We start from the raw sequence: 21,479 nt of genomic DNA, 5'->3' as shown, positions 1-21,479 counted from the left end.
GAGTTTTCCTTTAAGGACCGAGCCAATTTAAATTTTTGCGTTTTTGTTTTTTCCTCCTTGTGCTTAAAAGGCCATAGTACTTGCATTTTTTTATGCAGAGACCCACATGAGCCCTTATTTTTTGTACTTTGCAATGACAGGCTGAATTTTTTCATAAAGTACACTGCGAAACCAGAAAAAAATTATATGCGCTGTGAAATAAAAAAAAAAAAAAAGGCAATTTTTTATTTAGGGAGGTTTGCTGTTTACGCCATTCGCCCTGGGGTAAAACTGACATGTTATCTATGTTCCTCAAGTCGTTACGATTACAACGATATGTAACTCATGTAACTTTTATTCTATTTGATGGCTTTTAAAAATTAAAACCTTTTTAAAAAAATAAATGTTCCTTAAAATCGCTCTATTCCCAGGCTTATAGCGCTTTTATCCTTTGGTCTATGGGGCTGTGTCAGGTGTCATTTTTTGCGCCATGATGTGTTCTTACTATTGGTACCTTGTTTACGTATATGCGACTGTTTGATCACTTTTTATAACAATTTTTCTGGATTTGACGCGACCAAAAACGCGCATTTTTGCACTTTGGATATGTTTGCGCTTACGCCTTTTACCGTGCAAGATCAGGAATGGAATAAATAAATAGTTCAGGTGATTACGCGCGCGCCGATACCAAACATGTTTATTTTATTTTTTTTATTTAAAAAATGAGAAAGTTTTTTTTTTTTTATTAATAACCCCCTTCCCCCCCGGGTTCAGGGTTATTCAGCGATCAATGCTGCTGCAGCCGAGAGCAATAGATTGCTGAGCCGGGATCAGCGCCATTATGGCGCAGACCCCCGGCCAAGACAGATGTGGGGAATGCTCCTCTGCGATCGCGCCGCGCGGGGGGGCTTCCCTCCACTAGACCACCACGGATGGCAGAGACAAGCGGGCACGGCGATCGGACCGTGCCTGCTAATTGCCGCGGTCCAGGGCTACAGATAGCACCCGGGACCGCAGCGGTTCAGAGTGGGTCACCACACGGACCCCCCTGAACACCCTTAGCGACGCCCTTAGGGGTTCAGCCCATCTCACACATAGGGTGAATCTGTTTATATGAAGAGATCTGTGAATTATCAGCGAACGACCAGCGAGGATTTGAGAACATGTTAGAAAAGATCCTGAAATCTACGATTTCTCGCTGGTCGCTTGACTATTCGCTGTGTTTACACGAGACGATTATCGCTCAAATGCGATTGTTGTCACGAATCTTTCATGGATAATCGCTCCGTGTAAACGCACCATTAGTGGTAAATGGGTAAGACCATCACTCCTCATCACCCTGCGGTCACCAGTGGGTGCCGGATAACAGGAGAACACCCCTATAAATCCACAGTGATTCAGTACAGTCAGACAGCAATAGCCGGGGGGCCACGGACATGTCTCCTCACTATTATTCTATATAATGTTACAGGGCGGCAGCTCACACATCCATACTGGGAGAGCTGGATGGAGGATAGCCGGACGTGTTGTGTCTTGTGTGCCACTTGAAATGCATGTTGTGCCTTCTCATGAAAGAATGCAGGAGAGTGCCCGGGGCGAGAGAGGGCGGCATGTAATCCCGGGGAGTGCTAACAGCGCAGGGTCCGTCTCCACTACCCCTGGGGGACACAATCCTCACCCCTCTAACCAGAGACCACTGACCCTACAAATGCTGGTCCAAGATTTTTTATTTTCCTTAAATAGAAACAGTGCCACTCTTGGCTATAGGCTGTGTCTGGTATTGCAGCCCGGCCCCATAGCAAGCTAATAGAGCTAAGTTGTAATTCCAACTACAGACTGTGGATAAGAGGGGCGCTGTTCCTGGGAATAAAGGGGGTGATGAGAGGATTTTCTGGTGTATCCTTTTTGGATTGATTAGCTTTAACCTTTTTTTACCATATGTTCTGTATTCTGCCTCTGTAAACATTGCTGCTTCTCTCCATTTACTTAAATACTGCCCCCTTTGTCCATGGTTGTTTCTGGTATTGCAGCTGATCCCCATTGACTTGAACCGCGCCACCCTTGTTCGTGGTTATGAATGGTATTGCAGTACAGCATAACGCTTATCCATGGCTATGTCCAGTATTGAAGCTAAACCTTATTCATATGAACAGCACCGCCTTTGTCCATGGTAGTTTATGGTATTGCAGCTCATCCTCATTGGCTTGAACAGAATGGCTGTGACTGGTCTTGCAGTACAGCACAACGCTTATAAACTGCTGTCGAGTATTGAAGTTCAACCTTATTTGGTTGTTTCTGGTATTGCAGTTCATTCCCACTCACTTGAACTGCGCCACTCTTCTCCATGGTTGTGACCGGTGTTGCAGCTCAGTCACATGACCAGTGCCATTCTTTTCTATAGCCTCTTTCAGCCCCTAAACAGCGCCACTGTTGCCCCTGGATGTTTCTGGTACTGCATCTCATCCTCAGTCACTTGACCAGTGCCATTCTTTTCCATGGTTATAACTAGTTTAGCAGGTCAGCCCATTCACATATACATTGTGACTCCTGTCCTTGTCTATGACAGGCACTGCAGCTCTGTCCCACTAACAAGAACAGCGCCGCTCTAACCCATGGTCATGTCTGGTACTGCAGCACTTGACAGTGTAGGGACATTATATATATATATATATATATATATATATATATATATATATATATATATATCATATTGGAGGATTCTAATGGTGAGTTATATGTTATTGTACATGTTCTGTATTCCGACCAGGTGATTGTACTCTCAGACTGGGGATTTTGCAGTTAGAGAGCGCCACCTCTTGGACCTGAACAGAATTGCACCTGTCTAAAGAAAGATGAGGGATAACAACTATGTACAAGAGCTGGGACCCACAGCTTGCATAGAACAGCGATTCTCCGGCTGTCAGGACATGCTGGGAGTTGTAGTTTCACAACAGCTGTACCAAGCCAATGCATGATTGATCCAATGGATTTTATTGCATCCCTGTTGAGGAAAAAATATATCTTAATGTGTGCACCCCCATGATGCTTTTAAAACAGATGTTTTTTTAAAGGGCTCGTCCAGATTAAAAAAAAACACATGATGACCACTCTCTTGCAAGGACAGCACCACCCCAGTCCATAGATTGTGTCTGGTATTGATGCACAGCTCCATTGAAGTGAATAGGATTGAGCTGCTGTACCACACACAACCTGCAGACAGAGGTGGCGCTGTGTTTGAAATAAAAAAGTCATTTTTTTTTAATGACCTGTTAGGCCCCGTTCCCACTGAGCAAAACTAGCGACATTCCGCGGCGGAATTGTCCGCTGCGGAATGCCGTTAGCCTCCCGCTCATAATGGGAGGCGCGCGCTCCTGCTCATGTTCATTCTTCAGCGCGGACAGGGCAGGAGCGCGCGCCTCCCATAGACTCCCATTATGAGCGGGCGGCTAACGGCATTCCGCGGCGGACAATTCCGCCACAGAATTCCGCTAGTTTTGCTCAGTGGGAACGGGGCCTTAAGCTGATTATGTTGATGTATGACGCTGATGGTGGGTCTTATCCACAGGGCACTCTTAAAAAAGAAAAGAAGCTGTAGCGGAGCTCCAATTGCCATCATGCCTGGACAGTTACAGCCTTGGCTATCCATGCATGATGGGATACTACTATTCTGTTATCTGTATGTTTGGTAGAGAGCTGCAAGGTCTTAAAATTGTGACATACAACAAGAAGCAGAAGAAGAAATTCTATCCCAGGGTGTCCCAGTATCAGTGTCCTATAAGGCAGCATCAGGTCCTGGGTGCAGACACTAATGGGAGAGCAAATAGAGAACAGATTTTTTTCTTTTATGTCAGAGCGCCCTCTGGTGGACGTCTTTTATTCTGCAGCAATCTTTTATGTAAAAGGAATCCATAAGACATTGGGCAGGAGGGATTCATGGAGAGGGATCAGCGCCAGACACCGCACCGCATCATGTATGCAGACCAGAAAGCTGGTGAGGAAATTCATCAAAGGGCTTATCCAGAATTTAAAGTGTCCTTATAACTTTCATAATCTAGATCAGCAGCAGATGTGACATAAAGCAAGTTTGCATTTACATTCATTATTCCTTTTTAGTTATCATGCTGTATAACAAAGCTGGTGATCTCAATGAGGCGGCCAATGGTTTTACTCCTTTGTTTTTGTTGTTTTTTAACACAAATTGTGCAACACATCTACAATGCTTAAAGTGTCACTGTCGTTTGAATTTTTTTTTTTTGCAGAAATCAATAGTCCAGGCGATTTTAAGAAACTTTGTATTTGGATTTATTAGCCGAAAAAATGAATTTTTATCATGAAAAAGCAGTTTGAAGCTCTCCCCCCTGTCTTCATGGTTTTCTTATGGAGAGGGTTGGAGAGAGATGAGGCACCAAAACAGGACAACAAAGAGTTAATTTACAGCTACATCACTGGGCTATCTCCTCTGAGATCAGCACTGACCTCTCTGACCTCTGAATACTGGCTTTTACACAGGTCCCACTGTGTAACCCTTTGTTCTCTGCTCACTGCGGGTGACTAATCTCCCTCCTCCCCTCTCCATAGAACAGACAGGGCCCGACTGAAGAAAGAGTCGTGATTTCCTGATAATGAGCAGTGAATGGGGGGGGGGACCTGGGGAAAGTCTTTTTGAATGCAGATAATGGCATATTTGCCTAATAAACCCAATTACAAAGTGCAGTTCATAATACACATGGTTGTAGTAATATTATACCTAATAGTAAATGTTATACCAATCCACAAGAAGGGGAATAGAGAAGAGCCCAGTAACTACAGGCCAGTGAGCCTGACATCTGTAGTAGTGAAAATGATGGAAACTCTTCTAAAAAAGAAGATAATGGATCACCTAAGAATCAACAATTTGATGGATCCAAACCAGCACGGCTTTACTGAGGGCCGATCATGTCAGACTAATCTCATTGATTTCTTTGATTATGCCACAAAAGTGCTGGATGAAGGTGGTGCTGTGGATATCGCCTATCTGGACTTCAGCAAAGCTTTTGATACAGTTCCCCATAAAGAGCTGATAGAGAAGTTGGAGAAAATTGGACTAAATCCCTGGATAGTTCAGTGGATTTGTGGTTGGCTGAAGGAGAGATATCAGGGGTGATGGTAATGGTGAATATTCTGAGCAGAGACTGGTTACAAGTGGTGTGCCACAAGGGTCTGTTCTGGGTCCTATTCTTTTTAATATGTTTGTAAGTGACATAGGAGAAGGGTTGGTAGGTAAAGTTTGTCTGTTTGCTGACGACACAAAAGTGTGCAATAGGGTGGATATTCCTGGAGGTGTCAGTAATATGGAAAACGATTTAGCTTTGCTAGATACGTGGTCCAAACAGTGGAAATTGAAGTTCAACGTTTCCAAATGTAAAATAATGCACTTGGGGAGGAGGAATCCTCTATCCGAGTATCACATTGGCAGTACTGTGTTGGAAAAGACTTCAGAAGAGAAGGATTTAGGGGTAATGATTTCTGAAAGCCTTAAAATGAGTCACCAGTGCAACCAGGCGGTGGGGAAAGCAAATCGTATGCTGGGGTGTATAGCTAGAGGTATAACCAGTAGGAAGAGGGAGATTGTGATCCTGCTGTATATATATATATATATAATGGTAGGCTGAGCTGTATAGCTAGAGGTATAACCAGTAGGAAGAGGGAGATTGTGATCCCGCTGTATAGAGCTCTGGTGAGGCCACATCTGGAATACTGTGTCCAGTTCTGGAGACCTCACCTAAAAAAGGACATTGATAAAATAGAACGGGTCCAAAGACGGGCTACAAAAATGGTGGAGGGTGTGAGGCATAAACCATATCAGGAAAGACTTAAGGATTTGAATCTGTATAGTCTGGAGGAAAGACGGGAAAGGGGGGACATGATTGAAACCTTTAAGTATGTTAAGGGACTAAATAAGGTTCAAGAGGGGAGTGTTTTTAGTAAAAAACTGAGCTCAAGAACAAGAGGACACAGTGAGAGGTTAGTTGGGGGAAAGATCAGAAGCAATGTAAGAAAATATTATTTTACTGAAAGAGTAGTAGATACCTGGAACAAACTTCCAGCAGAGGTGGTTGGTAAATCTACAATAACAGAATTTAAACACGCCTGGGATAGACATATATCTATCCTAAGATAATAAGGAAGAAAATACTAAAAGGGCGGACTAGATGGACCCAGTGGTCTTTTTCTGCCGACAATCTTCTATGTTTCTATGTTTCCTTCTTCTTACCTAATAAACTCACGTGCGGCCACGACGGACATGTTTCTGCATAAAGTGGAACAAGACATGAAAAAACTTAATTATGTTTGTTCTAATAGTGAGGACGATTTAGCTAAAGGTGAAAGAAAAGCGCAGATCCGCGATCACGGACAATTTTAGGAACCATTAAAGTGAATGCAGCCATTCACATGATCCACACCATGAAAAAATAGGACATGTCCTGGTGTGGATCGCGACAGTGTGGATTGCGCTGGCGCTCTCCTGGCGCTCAGCTCACACAGTACGGCTCATGTACGGCCTATGCTCAGATCTGACCTCCACTCCATCTCTCCTGACGCTCAGCTCACACAGTACGGCTCATGTACGGCTTATGCTCAGATCTGACCTCCACTCCATCTCTCCTGACGCTCAGCTCACACAGTACGGCTCATGTACGGCCTATGCTCAGATCTGACCTCCACTCCATCTCTCCTGACGCTCAGCTCACACAGTACGGCTCATGTACGGCTTATGCTCAGATCTGACCTCCACTCCATCTCTCCTGACGCTCAGCTCACACAGTAGGGCTCATGTACAGCCTATGCTCAGATCTGACTTCCATCTCTCCTGGCGCTCAGCTCACACAGTACGGCTCATGTACGGCTTATACTCAGATCTGACTTCCATCTCTCCTGGCGCTCAGCTCACACAGTACGGCTCATGTACGGCTTATACTCAGATCTGACTTCCATCTCTCCTGGCGCTCAGCTCACACAGTACGACTCATGTACGGCCTATGCTCAGATCTGACCTCCACTCCATCTCTCCTGACGCTCAGCTCACACAGTACGGCTCATGTACGGCCTATGCTCAGATCTGACCTCCACTCCATCTCTCCTGACGCTCATCTCACACAGTACGGCTCATGTACGGCTTATGCTCAGATCTGACTTCCATCTCTCCTGGCGCTCAGCTCACACAGTACGGCTCATGTACGGCCTATGCTCAGATCTGACTTCCATCTCTCCTGGCGCTCAGCTCACACAGCTGACAGCATCGGTACCTGCACTGATGTACTAAATGTAGCAGCGTTGCAAGGTAGTACAAGTCATACTTAAAGGGAACATGTCACCTAAATCTTTTTTTACTGATTACAGTCAGATACTGAAACTTGTTCCTTTATTCTAATCTGTTTCTATTTTCCAACTGTAATTTTTATTTTATTTCCCTTTTTGTACATTGCTATGGGGGCGGCCATCTTGCCTGGGCTGTTCTTAAAGTGGCACTATCAGCAGGTTCGGGCCAGTGAACCTGCTAATATGAGCCAGCCGCTATTTACCTCAGGATTCCAGGGCTGTCATTTATATTCCGGTGGAGTCCGGTATAGTGTAGTTTTTCAGTAATTACTGATATGCTAATTCGCTGTTTCGGAGCATTTGGGGTGATCCCCATGCTCCTGGAGCACCCGCTCCGCCCCCCTAGCCTGCCTCCTCCCGGCCTGCTCCACTATGCATATTCATATTGTTGCATCGTGTTACGTCGCATGTGCAGAAAGCAGCCAGTAACAAGTGGCCTAGATATGCATATATGAATAGTATGAAACAGCATTTAGTGACATGCTTTACAGCAGGACTCATGGACATAGACGACAGTAGACACTCTCTCCCCTTGAGATGAATGTGAAACATTACTGAGCGCGCTCTGTTATCTATGAAGAGGTCATTCCACAGGGAGCTGCTATTGTCTCCTGTATACTGTACAGATCTGTATATGTGTAGTGGCCGTGCTGGGTTACTGCGGCACAGTCCTCAATGGCTAATAGCAGTTTGAGGGTACAAACACACACACCGTATACGCAGCAAATGCGCAGCAGATCTGCAGCAGATTTGATGGTGCAGATTTGATGCTGTGTTAAAGGACAACTCCCGCGGGACCCCCCCCCCAAAAAAAAAACACAGACACACACAGACACCATACTCACCATCCCTCCAGTGACGATCGCCACTCCATTCGCCCGCCGTCCGCCTCACCGTCACCGCCGTCTGCCGTCCAGCGATGTCTCTGATTTCCGGGTCCTGGGGATGGAAAAGGCTGCCAGTTCGCTTGCGCACCGGCAGCCTTTTCATTGGCTGGAGCGCATCACATGGCTTCCAGCAACCTCAGCCAATCAGGGCTGACGAAGCTGGAAGCCATGTGATGCGCTCCAGCCAATGAAAAGGCTGCTGGTGCGCATGTGCACCAGCAGCCTTTTCCGTCCCATTCACTCTCTATGAAGACGCCGAGGAGGAAGAAGACCTGGACCGCCCCCCGGCTCTAACGTCCTCGTCACCAGATGCCGCCCGGGAGAAGAGGACCGTGACGATCGTAATAGGTAATGTATACATTCTTTAACTTCCGGGCGGGGGTCCGAAAGTGGGGAAAGGGGGCCAGACCGGGTATTTAACCACATTACAAAGTTATATAACTTTGTAATGTGTGTTAAATAAGCTAAAAAAATTTTTCGTGGGAGTTGTCCTTTAAGTTATTTAGATCTAATCTGCTGCGTATTTGCTGCGTATCGCAGCAGTAAATACGCTGCGTATACGGTGTGTGTGTTTATACCCTGAAAAAAAAAACTATGAAAAACAAATAAACTTAAAGGGAACCAATCACCGGAAAAACGCATATAGAGCTTTTGAAATGTGCTGTTAGAGCACACAGCACACTTGCCACACGTGTTTCCATAGCCTCCGTGCCGCCCCCGTGTAAGCCGCAAAGTAACTTTATAAAACTGGCGCCCTGTATGCTAATTACCTGAGGTAGTCACCTGGGCGGTGTTCGGCTTGCAGGTAGTCACTGTCCCCTGGGCGTTCTACCGCTGTAATCACGCCCCTCTGGGCGTGATTCAAATGGCCGAGTAGCTGTGACATTCTGATGCCGGACGCCGCCGCACATGCGCAGTGCAGCCGCTTCCATTCCGGCGGTACTGCGCCTGTGCAGAATAGCCTCGAATAGCCTGTTAGCCGGAGTTCGAGGCTATTCTGCACAGGCGCAGTCCAACCGGAATGGAAGCGGCTGCACTGCGCATGTGCGGCGGCGTCCGGCATCAGTACGTAAGCGCGCCGACGTTGGGCACGGCGCGCTCCCGAGTGACGCCACAGCCACTCTGACATTTGAATCACGCCCAGAGGGGCGTGATTACAGCGGAAGAACGCCCAGGGGACCGTGACTACCTGCTAGCCGAACACCGCCCAGGTGACTACCTCAGGTAATTAGCATACAGGGCGCCAGTTTTATAAAGTTACTTTGCGGCTTACACGGGGAAGGCACGGAGGCTATGGAAACACGTGTGGCAAGTGTGCTGTGTGCTCTAACAGCACATTTCAAAAGCTCTATATGCTTTTTTCCAGTGATTGGTTCCCTTTAAGACAAATCGTCAGACAGCTACAGGGATAGAACAAAAGCAGGAAAAAAAAACCTAGGGTACGTTCACACTTACCGGATCTGCAGCTTATTTTCTGCTGAGGATCCGCAACAGATCCGCAGCAGATTTCATTTAAATAACTGAACACAGCACCAAATCTGCTGCGCATCTGCTGCGGATCCTGTAGGTGTGAACGCACCCTCAATTTTCTGGGCTCCTGACGTCGTTAAACGGTTAATAATATTAGTTTACGTCGTTGCTGTAAATGCGCCGCCAATCTCCTACTGCAGTCACGCTATCAGCACTTCACAAAAATGGAGTCACGCTATCAGCACTAGAAATTACAGTGCTCTTATATACCATGTATTACGGTAATAGCCAGGACTAGTTAGTTCCAGGCTTCAGAATGTGCCAGGAAGATCAGAGGGGGACATCTACATGTAAGACTAAAGAATGGCAACTCTTAACCCCTTCAGATCCACTCACCCACTGTTAACCCCTTCACATCCACTACAATCTAACTCATATACTGTTAACCCCTTCAGCTCCGGGAATATTTTATTTTTTTCTAACTATATGTAAAACAATCCTAAAATTTTAAAGTGCTGCGGAATCTGTTGGTGCTATATAAAAAAAAAAAAATATTATTATTATTATTATTATTTTAATTAACACCTATAAGAACATAAATGTATTTTGCTTCATTCCTGCCCGTATAACCGCTTAAGGGTTACTTTACATTACCGGATTCGTAGCGGATTTCACGCTGCCAGTTTGCAGTGAGATTTGCTGTGAATCCTTGTACTGAGAAGGTGAATGGGGTTCTGCTTCTTGTGATGCAATAAATTTCGCCACATAATATTTACCACCTGAAAACCCGGCTCATTTTAATTTATTTCTCTCATTTGTCTTATAGAAGAATCACTGTTACTGTAGGAATTCGGAGTAATGTGATAGGAAAGTGTCTATATGGGGCTATATGTCGCATTTTTTGAAGTCCAATAAAATAAAAAAAATCTAATTGTTATCCAATCACACTACCATATCCTAGAAGAGCGCTTATTCTCGTACAGATTCTGTGATTTTCAGACATTTTTACTGTAGGAATTTGGAGTAATGTGATGGGAAAGTGTCTATTTGGGGCTATATGTCGCATTATTTATATCCCAATAAAATCACGAAATCAAATTGTTATCCAATCACACTACCATATCCTAGTAGAACGCTTACTCTCGTAAAGATTCTGTGATTTTCAGACATTTTTACTGTAGCAATTTGGAGTAATGTGATGGGAAAATGTCTATATGGGGCTATATGTCGCACACTTTGAAGTCCAATAAAATCACAAAATCAAATTGTTATCCAATCTCATTATCATATCCTAGTAGAACGCTTACTCTCGTACAGATTCTGTGATTTTCAGACATTTTTACTGTACGGATTCGGAGTAATGTGATGGGAAAGTGTCTATTTGGGGCTATATGTCGCACACTTTGAAGTCCAATAAAATCACGAAATCAAATTGTTATCCAATCTTGTTACCATATCCTAGTAGAACGCTTACTCTCGTACAGATTCTGTGATTTTCAGACATTTTTACTGTAGGAATTTGGAGTAATGTGATGGGAAAGTGTCTATTTGGGGCTATATGTCGCACACTTTGAAGTCCAATAAAATCACGAAATCAAATTGTTATCCAATCTCGTTACCATATCCTAGTAGAACGCTTACTCTCGTACAGATTGTGTGATTTTCAGACATTTTTACTGTAGGAATTTGGAGTAATGTGATGGGAAAGTGTCTATTTGGGGCTATATGTCGCACTATTTGTATCCCAATAAAATCACGAAATCAAATTGTTATCCAATCTCGATACCATATCCTAGTAGAGCGCTTACTCTCGTACAGATTGTGTGATTTTCAGACATTTTTACTGTACGGATTCGGAGTAATGTGATGGTAAAGTGTCTATTTGGGGCTATATGTCCCACTATTTGAAGTCCAATAAAATCACGAAATCAAATTGTTATCCAATCTCACTACCATATCCTAGAAGAGCGCTTACTCTTGTACAGTTTCTGTGATTTTCAGACATTTTTACTGTACGGATTCGGAGTAATGTGATGGTAAAGTGTCTATTTGGGGCTATATGTCCCACTATTTGAAGTCTAATAAAATCACGAAATCAAATTGTTATCCAATTTCGCTACCATATCCTAGAAGAGCGCTTACTCTCGTACAGTTTCTGTGATTTTCAGACATTTTTACTGTACGGATTCGGAGTAATGTGATGGTAAAGTGTCTATTTGGGGTTATATGTCCCACTATTTGAAGTCTAATAAAATCACGAAATCAAATTGTTATCCAATTTCGCTACCATATCCTAGAAGAGCGCTTACTCTCGTACAGGTTCTGTGATTTTCAGACATTTTTACTGTACGGATTCGGAGTAATGTGATGGTAAAGTGTCTATTTGGGGTTATATGTCCCACTATTTGAAGTCTAATAAAATCACGAAATCAAATTGTTATCCAATTTCGCTACCATATCCTAGAAGAGCGCTTAGTCTCGTACAGTTTCTGTGATTTTCAGACATTTTTACTGTATGGATTCGGAGTAATGTGATGGTAAAGTGTCTATTTGGGGCTATATGTCCCACTATTTGAAGTCCAATAAAATCACGAAATCAAATTGTTATCCAATCTCACTACCATATCCTAGAAGAGCGCTTACTCTGTTACAGGTTCTGTGAATTTCAGACATTTTTAATGTACGGATTCGGAGTAATGTGATGGTAAAGTGTCTATTTGGGGCTATATGTCGCACATTTTGAAGTCCAATAAAATTACAAAATCAAATTGTTATCCAATCTTGTTACCATATCCTAGAAGAGCGCTTACTCACGTACAGGTTCTGTGATTTTCAGACCTATTTACTGTAGGGATTTGGAGTAATGTGATGGTAAAGTGTCTATTTGGGGCTATACACCTGATAATTTGAAGTCCAATAAAATCACGAAATCCAATAGTTCTCCATATTGTTCTTGTTGTTGGACGCTTTTGGTAGACTACTTCCAATCCCAGGAGGGACCAGTTTCATGGCTGATGGAGGATAACCATTAAGAGACTTTTTTCAGGACTGTTCTTCTATTCTAGTTTAATAAGTCTATGTTCCTTTTAAGTTTAGGTTAGGGACTCGCAAGAGAATGAGGACCCTTGATGTGGCTTGCGAGCTTACGATATTTCTTGCCTATTTTTTTCTTCTAGTTTTCAACGGTAAAAGATATCTACTAATACCTCATTGAAGATTGGACATCGAGCCATCAAGGAGCTCCACTAGACTAAAGCTGCTTTCACATGCAGCAGATTTTAGGCAGATTTTCTGCAGCAGATTGTCTGTTGCCAAACCAAAGTCAACCTGAAGTTTCAAATCTTCTGTAGAAAATCTGCATCAAATCCGCAGTGTGTGAAAGCACCCTTACTATTCTGCAAGTCTTCCCCAGTGCATTATAGGGCCATGCAGCTGCCACTGACTGACAGCTACTTACCGCCCTAGCGGTCTTGTTTCTGCTACCTAATAAAGAGCGCTGAGGGGCCTGTGTGAGCTGCTGGCGCCTGCTGATGCCCCTCCCCTGTGCCAACTTCTATGCTTTTATAGAAGAAGTCTGGCTAAAACATTTTTGTATTGTTATTGTATTGTCACCCAAAAGTTATACAAATCCCCAATATACACCTATTACGGGAAATGCTTAGAAAGCACTTTTTTCTCTGCACTTACTACTGCATCAATGCTTCACTTCCTGAATAACATGACGATGTCACTTCCGTGATAACATGGTGATGTCACTTCCTGGATAACATGGTGATGTCACTTCCTGGATAACATGGTTATGTCACAACCCGACTCCCAGAGCTGTGTGGGCTGTGGCTGCCGGAAAGGATGATGGCAGGGGGACACTGAGGGACACAGGGCACTGGAGGAACACTGAGCATGCCCCTGCCATCATCCTCTCCAGCAGAAAATCTGCCTAAAATCTGCTGCATGTGAAAGCAGCTTTAGTCTAGTGTAGCTCCTTGATGGCTCGATGTCCAATCTTCAATGAGGTATTAGTAGATATCTTTTACCGTTGAAAACTAGAAGAAAAAAATAGGCAAGAAATATCGTAAGCTCGCAAGCCACATCAAGGGTCCTCATTCTCTTGCGAGTCCCTAACCTAAACTTAAAAGGAACATAGCCTTATTAAACTAGAATAGAAGAACAGTCCTGAAAAAAAGTCTCTTAATGGTTATCTTCCATCAGCCATGAAACTGGTCCCTCCTGGGATTGGAAGTCGTCTACCAAGAGCGTCCAACAACAAGAACAAGATGGAGAACTATTTGATTTCGTAATTTTATTGGACTTCAAATTATCAGGTGTATAGCCCCAAATAGACACTTTACCATCACATTACTCCAGATCCCTACAGTAAAAATGTCTGAAAATCACAGAAACTGTACGAGACTAAGCGCTCTTCTAGGATATGGTAACAAGATTGGATAACAATTTGATTTTGTAATTTTATTGGACTTCAAAATGTGCGACATATAGCCCCAAATAGACACTTTACCATCACATTACTCCGAATCCGTACAGTAAAAATGTCTGAAAATCACAGAAACTGTACGAGAGTAAGTGCTCTTCTAGGATATTGTAGTGTGATTGGATAACAATTTGATTTCGTGATTTTATTGGACTTCAAAATGTGCGACATATAACCCCAAATAGACACTTTACCATCACATTACTCCGAATCCCTACAGTAAAAATGTCTCAAAATCACAGAACCTGTATGAGAGTAAGCGCTCTTCTAGGATATGGTAACGAGTTTGGAAAACAATTTGATTTCGTGATTTTATTGGACTTCAAATAGTGGGACATATAGCCCCAAATAGACACTTTACCATCACATTACTCCGAATCCGTACAGTAAAAATGTCTGAAAATCACAGAAACTGTACGAGAGTAAGTGCTCTTCTAGGATATTGTAGTGTGATTGGATAACAATTTGATTTCGTAATTTTATTGGACTTCAAAATGTGCGACATATAGCCCCAAATAGACACTTTACCATCACATTACTCCGAATCCCTACAGTAAAAATGTCTCAAAATCACAGAACCTGTACGAGAGTAAGCGCTCTTCTAGGATATGGTAGCGAAATTGGATAACAATTTGATTTCGTGATTTTATTGGACTTCAAATAGTGGGGCATATAGCCCCAAATAGACACTTTACCATCACATTACTCCGAATCCGTACAGTAAAAATGTCTGAAAATCACAGAAACTGTACGAGACTAAGCGCTCTTCTAGGATATGGTAACAAGATTGGACAACAATTTGATTTTGTAATTTTATTGGACTTCAAAATGTGCGACATATAGCCCCAAATAGACACTTTACCATCACATTACTCCGAATCCCTACAGTAAAAATGTCTCAAAATCACAGAACCTGTATGAGAGTAAGCGCTCTTCTAGGATATGGTAACGAGTTTGGAAAACAATTTGATTTCGTGATTTTATTGGACTTCAAATAGTGGGACATATAGCCCCAAATAGACACTTTACCTTCACATTACTCCGAATCCGTACAGTAAAAATGTCTGAAAATCACAGAAACTGTACGAGAGTAAGTGCTCTTCTAGGATATTGTAGTGTGATTGGATAACAATTTGATTTCGTAATTTTATTGGACTTCAAAATGTGCGACATATAGCCCCAAATAGACACTTTACCATCACATTACTCCGAATCCCTACAGTAAAAATGTCTCAAAATCACAGAACCTGTACGAGAGTAAGCGCTCTTCTAGGATATGGTAGCGAAATTGGATAACAATTTGATTTCGTGATTTTATTGGACTTCAAATAGTGGGGCATATAGCCCCAAATAGACACTTTACCATCACATTACTCCGAATCCGTACAGTAAAAATGTCTGAAAATCACAGAAACTGTACGAGACTAAGCGCTCTTCTAGGATATGGTAACAAGATTGGACAACAATTTGATTTTGTAATTTTATTGGACTTCAAAATGTGCGACATATAGCCCCAAATAGACACTTTATCATCACATTACTCCGAATCCGTACAGTAAAAATGTCTGAAAATCACAGAAACTGTACGAGAGTAAGTGCTCTTCTAGGATATGGTAGTGAGATTGGATAACAATTTGATTTCGTGATTTTATTGGACTTCAAATAGTGGGACATATAGCCCCAAATAGGCATTTTACCATCACATTACTCCGAATCCGTACAGTAAAAATGTCTGAAAATCACAGAACCTGTACGAGAGTAAGCGCTCTTCTAGGATATGGTAGCGAAATTGGATAACAATTTGATTTCGTGATTTTATTGGACTTCAAATAGTGGGGCATATAGCCCCAAATAGACACTTTACCATCACATTACTCCGAATCCGTACAGTAAAAATGTCTGAAAATCACAGTACCTGTACGAGAGTAAGCGCTCTTCTAGAATATGGTAGCGAGATTGGATAACAATTTGATTTCGTGATTTTATTTGACTTTAAAATGTGCGACATATAACCCCAAATAGACACTTTACCATCACATTACTCCGAATCCGTACAGTAAAAATGTCTGAAAATCACAGAACCTGTAACAGAGTAAGCGCTCTTCTAGGATATGGTAGTGAGATTGGATAACAATTTGATTTCGTGATTTTATTGGACTTCAAATAGTGGGACATATAGCCCCAAATAGGCATTTTACCATCACATTACTCCGAATCCGTACAGTAAAAATGTCTGAAAATCACAGAAACTGTACGAGAGTAAGTGCTCTTCTAGGATATGGTAGCGAAATTGGATAACAATTTGATTTCGTGATTTTATTGGACTTCAAATAGTGGGGCATATAGCCCCAAATAGACACTTTACCATCACATTACTCCGAATCCGTACAGTAAAAATGTCTGAAAATCACAGAACCTGTACGAGAGTAAGCGATCTTCTAGGATATTGTAGTGTGATTGGATAACAATTTGATTTCGTAATTTTATTGGACTTCAAAATGTGCGACATATAGCCCCAAATAGACACTTTACCATCACATTACTCCGAATCCCTACAGTAAAAATGTCTCAAAATCACAGAACCTGTATGAGAGTAAGCGCTCTTCTAGAATATGGTAGCGAGATTGGAAAACAATTTGATTTCGTGATTTTATTGGACTTCAAATAGTGGGACATATAGCCCCAAATAGACACTTTACCATCACATTACTCCGAATCCGTACAGTAAAAATGTCTGAAAATCACAGAACCTGTAAGAGAGTAAGCGCTCTTCTAGGATATGGTAGTGAGATTGGATAACAATTTGATTTCGTGATTTTATTGGACTTCAAATAGTGGGACATATAGCCCCAAATAGGCATTTTACCATCACATTACTCCGAATCCATACAGTAAAAATGTCTGAAAATCACAGAAACTGTACGAGAGTAAGCGCTCTTCTAGGATATGGTAGCAAAATTGGATAACAATTTGATTTCGTGATTTTATTGGACTTCAAATAGTGGGGCATATAGCCCCAAATAGACACTTTACCATCACATTACTCCGAATCTGTACAGTAAAAATGTCTGAAAATCACAGAACCTGTAACAGAGTAAGCGCTCTTCTAGGATATGGTAAAGTGATTGGATAACAATTTGGTTTCGTGATTTTATTGGACTTCAAATAGTGGGACAAATAGCCCCAAATAGACACTTTACCATCACATTACTCCAAATCCGTACAGTAAAAATGTCTGAAAATCACAGAACCTGTACGAGAGTAAGCGCTCTTCTAGGATATGGTAGCGAGATTGGATAACAATTTGTTTTCGTGATTTTATTGGACTTCAAAATGTGCGACATATAACCCCAAATAGACATTTTACCATCACATTACTCCGAATCCGTACAGTAATAATGGTTCCTCTATGTCTAAGACAAATAAGAGAAATAAATTAAAATGAGCCTGGTTTTCAGGTGTTAAAAATTACATATAGTTAGAAAAAAATAAAATATTCCTGGAGCTGAAAGGGTTAACAGTATATGAATTAAACTGTGGTGAATGTGAAGGGGTTAAAAGTGGATGAATTGAAGTGTTGTGGATCTAAAGGGGTTAACAGTGGATGAATTAGATTGTAGTGGATGTGAAGAGGTTAACAGTGGGGTAATTGAACAGTTGTGGATCTGAGGGGTTAACAGTGGGTGAATGGACCTGAAGGGGTTAAGAGTTGGCATTCTTTTGTTAGTCTTACATGTAGGTGTCACCCTATGATCTTCCTGGCACATTCTGGAGCCTGGAACTAACTAGTCCTGGCTATTACCGTAACACATGGTATATAGGAGCACTGCAATTCCTAGTGCTGATAGTGTGACTCCATTTCAGTGAAGTGCTGATAGCGTGACTGCAGTAATCTCCTGTCACACAGAACCGCATCGGTATCGCTCACCATTCACACACGCCCCCCGTGTTGTTCACATCACCTCCGCCTTTCGAATTCCCCACGACTCATCTTATTGGCTCCTCCTCCTCCGCCACAATAACCAATCACATTCGCCTTTTTTCAGCAGCCAATCACGCTTAGCCTTAGATTTCCCGGCGATGGATTTTGAATTTTAGCCACGCCTTCCTTACGCTCTCTCCGATATGTGGGCGGGCTATTTTGAGGCGCTTCATCCAATGAGATAAGGCCCCCGCGACGCATTTGGACCAATCACAGCAGCTGTTTCATAAATGGGGCGGTTCCCTCCCCCGTGCTGTCTGTTGTGTGTTGTAGACGGCGCGGTGTTTGAATCGTTACCGCAGCGGATGAGATGACGGGCACCGGGCAGTGATCAGACGGGTGACAGGTGAGCGAGCACAGCGCCCCCGGCTGGTGAAGGTGCAATATTATCCCATACAGAGCCCAGTGAGTCCCAGCCTGAGGCTCTTCAGCTGCTGCAGAACTACAACTCCCATCATGCACGGGAGGTTCTGTTGGAAATTGTAGTTTTGATTCAGCTTGAGAGTCACAGCTGTATACAATCAGCATTATATAGCTGCTGTGGCACTACAAGTCTCAGCATGCTCTGTAGATAGAATCCTATGGATATATGACTCACAGCTTCATGCAGCGGCTTCTACTAATGCATCGCGCAGCGGCTTCTACTAATGCATCGCGCAGCGGCTTCTACTAAGGCATCGCGCAGCGGCTTCTACTAATGCATCGCGCAGCGGCTTCTACTAATGCATCGCGCAGCGGCTTCTACTAATGCATCGCGCAGCGGCTTCTACTAATGCATCGCGCAGCGGCTTCTACTAATGCATCGCGCAGCGGCCTCTACTAATGCATCGCGCAGCGGCCTCTACTAATGCATCGCGCAGCGGCCTCTACTAAGGCATCGCGCAGCGGCCTCTACTAAGGCATCGCGCAGCGGCTTCTACTAAGGCATCGCGCAGCGGCTTCTACTAAGGCATCGCGCAGCGGCTTCTACTAAGGCATCTCGCAGCGGCTTCTACTAAGGCATCGCGCAGCGGCTTCTACTAAGGCATCGCGCAGCGGCTTCTACTAAGGCATCGCGCAGCGGCTTCTACGGCTGTCCAGGCATGATGGGAGTTGTAGTTTTGCAACAGCTGGAGGGCCTAAGGTTCCCAATCTCTGACCTATAACACGCCCACTGCAGCCGCCATGTTTACCTGTCACCATGTGCCCCCCCACCCCCATGACGAGACTAACAATTCCCTCCATACTTGTTGTTATCTATTCAGTCTCCTTCCCCCAGTTTTCAGCTGCTGCATTCTGCCGAAGACACAAAAATGTGTATGTGAGCTTTTCTCTCTGTCTCCCCCTCCTCCTTTCTGAGAAAGCTAATGTAAACAAGTCCCTGGCAGGCTTTATCTGCAACATTGTAGCTTCTTTGAAATGCCGGGAGGATTTTAATCAGAGTGAGTTCATCAGCAACCTGAGCTGAGAATAACCCTCCCAGCATTACAAAGTTGCAGAAAAAGCCTGCCAGGGACTTGTTTATATTAGCCGTCCCTCTCCTGGCCTCGCACGTCGGAATAAAATAACTTTTTCCCCGCTGTAAAGCTGCTTCCCCTGCTGCAGGTGCTGCTGGTAGCCTCAGGGTAGATCTATACCTTGTAGCAGGGAACTATATCAGCACAATCACGCTGATTGGTTCCCTGTAATAGAGAACTCAGGAGCCATAGATAAATATAGACCCCAATATAAGACCCCCCTGAAATCCAGAGATCAGATTCCTGTAAAGACACTTCCTGATTAGGTGTGGACCCAAAGCAGATGACTTAAGTGACAGACCCCTGATCACCAACAATATACAGACCCCTGACCACCAACAATATACAGACCCCTGACCACCAACAATATACAGACCCCTGACCACCAACAATATACAGACCCCTGACCACCAACAATATACAGACCCCTGACCACCAACAATATACAGACCCCTGACCACCAACAATATACAGACCCCTGACCACCAACAATATACAGACCCCTGACCACCAACAATATACAGACCCCTGACCACCAACAATATACAGACCCCTGACCACCAACAATATACAGACCCGAGACCACCAACAATATACAGACCCGAGACCACCAACAATATACAGACCCGAGACCACCAACAATATACAGACCCGAGACCACCAACAATATACAGACCCGAGACCACCAACAATATACAGACCCCTGATCACCAACAATATACAGACCCCTGACCACCAACAATATACAGACCCCTGACCACCAACAATATACAGACCCCTGACCACCAACAATATACAGACCCCTGACCACCAACAATATACAGACCCCTGACCACCAACAATATACAGACCCCTGACCACCAACAATATACAGACCCCTGACCACCAACAATATACAGACCCGAGACCACCAACAATATACAGACCCGAGACCACCAACAATATACAGACCCGAGACCACCAACAATATACAGACCCCTGACCACCAACAATATACAGACCCCTGACCACCAACAATATACAGACCCCTGACCACCAACAATATACAGACCCCTGACCACCAACAATATACAGACCCCTGACCACCAACAATATACAGACCCCTGACCACCAACAATATACAGACCCGAGATCACCAACAATATACAGACCCGAGATCACCAACAATATACAGACCCGAGATCACCAACAATATACAGACCCGAGATCACCAACAATATACAGACCCGAGACCACCAACAATATACAGACCCCTGACCACCAACAATATACAGACCCCCTCCAACCATCAACAATATACAGACCCCTGACCACCAACAATATACAGACCCCTGACCACCAACAATATACAGACCCGAGACCACCAACAATATACAGACCCGAGATCACCAACAATATACAGACCCGAGACCACCAACAATATACAGACCCGAGACCACCAACAATATACAGACCCCTGACCACCAACAATATACAGACCCCTGACCACCAACAATATACAGACCCCCTCCGACCATCAACAATATACAGACCCTAGAACATTAACCATATACAGACTCCCCCCCCCCCCCCCCCCCCCCTGACCGACAATCAACCATATACAGACCCCCGACCATCAACCATATATAGACCCCCCCGACCATCAACCATATATAGACCCCCCTGACCGTCAACATTATACAGACCCCCTGACCGTCAACAATATACAGACCCTAGAACATCAACCATATACAGACCCCCAGACCATCAACCATATACAGACCCCCGAACGACCATCAACACTATACAGACCCCCCCCCCCCCGACCAACCGTCAAC

At 43.7% G+C, this 21,479-nt stretch overlaps 2 protein-coding genes across 5 annotated transcripts in view; one reads left to right on the top strand and one right to left on the bottom strand.

Annotated features, from left to right (window-relative positions):
* The window catches only part of PTPN14 (protein tyrosine phosphatase non-receptor type 14), a 103,800-nt gene extending 85,600 nt beyond the window's left edge, over positions 1-18,200 (bottom strand). The window contains exons 1-2 of one of the 3 annotated variants that reach the window (XM_069954309.1): positions 18,113-18,139; positions 6,233-6,268 (exon numbers count right to left, since the gene is read on the bottom strand). The gene's annotated coding sequence lies outside the window, so the exon portion shown is untranslated. Of the gene's footprint in view, positions 1-6,232; positions 6,269-18,112 lie in introns of all 3 variants that reach the window. The other 2 variants (XM_069954311.1, XM_069954310.1) reach the window with 2 other exon arrangements.
* Positions 18,201-18,429: 229 nt separating this feature from the next.
* Positions 18,430-21,479, top strand: part of CENPF (centromere protein F) — a 32,652-nt gene continuing 29,602 nt past the window's right edge. For both annotated transcript variants that reach the window (XM_069955615.1, XM_069955614.1), the window contains exon 1: positions 18,430-18,512. The gene's annotated coding sequence lies outside the window, so the exon portion shown is untranslated. The remainder of the gene's footprint in view (positions 18,513-21,479) is intronic.

The sequence above is a fragment of the Dendropsophus ebraccatus genome, chromosome 15, assembly GCF_027789765.1.
Source record: "Dendropsophus ebraccatus isolate aDenEbr1 chromosome 15, aDenEbr1.pat, whole genome shotgun sequence".
NCBI lineage: Eukaryota > Metazoa > Chordata > Amphibia > Anura > Hylidae > Dendropsophus > Dendropsophus ebraccatus.
Note: the sequence above shows the minus strand (reverse complement) of the source record. Positions and strands in the feature narration are given on the sequence as shown.